Here is a 3,418-nt window from a genome sequence, read left to right as displayed (position 1 = left end):
GGAAGGAGGGAGGGAAGGAGGGAAGGAAGGAGGGAAGGAAGGAGGGAAGGAGGGAAGGAAGGAGGGAAGGAAGGAGGGAAGGAAGGAAGGAGGGAAGGAAGGAGGGAAGGAAGGAGGGAAGGAAGGAAGGAAGGAAGGAGGGAAGGAGGGAAGGAAGGAGGGAAGGAAGGAGGGAAGGAAGGAAGGAGGGAAGGAAGGAAGGAAGGAAGGAAGGAAGGAAGGAAGGAAGGAAGGAAAAGAGGCAGCAGACTCTCTCCCAGGGCTGGTTAAATAATTCATCTGCTCCTCCCAAGCACCCTCTTTCCCTTCCATCCCACTAAGGCTCAGCAATCACAGGGGGAAGAGCAAGGGCAGGGACAACAAAGGTATAAGCAGAAAACAAATTAGTAAAGAAATGGAAGGCAAACACAGCATGAAAGAGCCGTGAATTTTGACAATCTCCTCAGCCTGGAAGATACTTTCACTAAATCACGCCCAGAACTTGAGAAAGAAATAAAGGGGCCTTTTTAGAAGCATCCTAGAGGTAAAGGGATTTAATGATCTGTTAGGGGAAACCATGGACAAAAGAGACTCCGTTCCTCTCTTGGAGCACAGTGATGAATCTGGGAACCCAGAGTCAAGGAGCAAACCTCATTTGGGTGATGTCTGAATGCAGTACACCTACCAAACCAACAATATCAGCCAGTGGTAATCACAAACTAGAAGAAAATGATGCCACAGATCCTTCTCAGATGTGCCAAGGCAACATCTTATCAGATTTGTTATTTGTCTCCCCTGGAATTGTATACATCTCCTATTTGTGCAGCACTTAATTTCTCCCAAAGATAATATTGCCTATTTCTAGCTGCATTTACATAGTGCTTTAGTTTACAAATTTAGTTTACACTTTACATATGTTATCTCCTTTAAGCCTCCCAACAACCATATGGTCAGTGTTATTATTATCCCAGTTTTACAGATGCAGAAACTGAGGCTAGGAGAGGCTAAGTAACTTGGCCGGGGAAGCACAACTAGTAAGTATCCAAAGAAGGATGTAAGTGTTTGAGGCAGGGTCTGAACTCAGGTCTTCATGACTCTGGGAACAGCACTCTATTCACTGCCCTGCCTTGCTGCCACATTACACGTATATTCACTATTAACATTAGCATGTTTCAGAAATTGAGATAGGATCAGGAGGATGTCCAGACACCCTCAGATCCATTAACTCTTGTTTTCCTGGAATTTAGCCAACAGTCTTTATGGCCCACAGCAGAGTCAACCAAGAAGATACAGGTAGTTAGAATTAGCAAGAGGCATCAGTTAGGAAGTAGGGAGGACAGTGGGCAACACCATGTTAGAATCACCAAAGAAGAGGCACCAGATGGGGGGCCCAGGAGACACCAACTGTGTAGGTGACTCCAGCCCAACAGGCCCAGGTGGTCCCAGTTGTTGAAGTGGTGAGACCCTAGAACCTTCAGGCTCTCCTCCATCTGCAAAGACCGCCACAGGGAAATCCAAATAAGTTCCTACTCCACCCTCTACCCCCATGCCAAGCATCCTGCTTCTACCTCTCCTGGTGGCCCAAGTCAAAATCCCTACCAAAAAAACTCATGAGCCCTGTTCCAGGTCAGTGGAATTGCCCCACACAAATGCCCCATTGCTGCCACCACTACCAATGACCCTCTTCCTTAGCCTTAAGAGATCAAAAACCAAAGGCTAAAAATGCCAAGAGTCTTGAAAAGTGGCTCCCCCGTCCAAACCTCTTTCTTCCACCACTACTAACACTGGATCCACCCCAACTATACCCGAGTCTCTCCTATCACACCTGCTCTGACCAGTAGGAAGGTCCCTCCTTCTCCGAACAAGAAGCTCTCCTCCATCAGGACCAATTCATACCCTACAGACCTCAAGAAGACGACCGCAAAATCCTCACTAGTAAACTCAAGTTGTCCATAGAATGCCACCATCAGCTCTCTGAAGAATAGAATCATGTCTATTGGTGGGGGCCTCTCCCAGGGAGCCAGCTTCCACTGTGCCAATCCCACATCTGCCATCCTGAGGTCCTCTATGATCCCTTCCATAGACGCCAAGAAACCGGGACCCCGGTTGAGCCAAACACTGCATCCCCATGACAGAACCATCTGTCAGCTAATACATCTGTGCCTAACCCATAGAGTGTTCACTCCCACACTGGATCCACAGAGCACATCAAGCATTAGCCAGGAGAAGGCTGGGTGCAGATCCAAATCAAGAAATCCGGCACTTACAAGGAGGCCTCCAAGTGTGGCTCCAAAGAAAATATTAAGCATAAGCCTAGGAAAGGGAATGTCAACGTTGAAAACTTCAAGAAGAAGGCTCCGGCAGAGAGGGGACCTCTGAATGCTGCTGGGCACCTGGAATCACAGGTGAGAGAGTGAAGACTGAAGGCAGCAGGACCCAGGACACAGGTGTAGGGCACCCAGCCCCCTCAGGGCCTGGTGACCACAAGAAAACTCAGACCTGCAATGTCCAGATCCAGGGGACAAATTGAAACCAACAAACTGAAGTTCTGTAAAAATGCAAAGGCCCATACAAGTCACAGAGCCAATATTGTCTCCAACCCTCCCCACTCCCTGCCAGAGCTGCCACCATCAGCCAGACTTTCAACTCCCTGACCTTGGCAACTCCTTCACTTCATCAGCCTTCTACATGGAAGCTTTTCTCCAAAAGGCTGGTGGCTGTGACCTCTCTGGGAGCTTCTTCAAGGGCTGGCCAGCTCACTCTCCCTTAGACTCACTGCCCCCTAAAACACATAGGCACATGAACACTGATCTAGAATGCCACAGTGTATCCCTCCTCTTCCTCCTTCTCCCTCTGCACCCATGCTGAAGTCTCCCATCCCTCAGCTTCCTCCAAAGCCCAGGCTTTCCTCACTGGCACTTCTCACCTTGGAAAGGTGGACACTCACTGGGAAGGTGATTTTCCCTCTTATCAGGACTTGGGGGAAGGAAGAAAGCTGGAGCTTTTCATAGATGTCAACACCCCCTACCCCCAAGCACACTACCACAAACACTCCTTAAAGCTGTGTGTGTCTCAAACCTAGGCTTTCTTCTCTGTCCACTGAAGGTGAAACTGAAGGCCAGTGGCAACTCTCTAGGAGAGGTATCACAAGGGCCTTGAGCTCCTACACAAAAAACTGCTGGAAGAATGAATGTCCTCTCTGCTCTTTTTTAATGACAGAAAGGAGAGAGAGACAGAGAGAGAGAGACAGAGAGACAGAGAGAGAGACAGAGAGAGACAGAGACAGAGAGAGACAGAGAGAGACAGAGACAGAGAGAGACAGAAAGAGAGACAGAGACAGAGAGACAGAGAGAGAGAGAGACAGAGAGAGATAGAGCCAGAGAGAGACAGACAGAGAGACAGACAGAGACAGAGAGACAGAGAGAGAGAGACAGAAAGA

Source organism: Petaurus breviceps, unplaced genomic scaffold (assembly GCF_028583685.1).
Source record: "Petaurus breviceps papuanus isolate PSGF00001 unplaced genomic scaffold, PetGlider_PUasm1.0 174, whole genome shotgun sequence".
Lineage (NCBI taxonomy): Eukaryota > Metazoa > Chordata > Mammalia > Diprotodontia > Petauridae > Petaurus > Petaurus breviceps.
Note: the sequence above shows the minus strand (reverse complement) of the source record.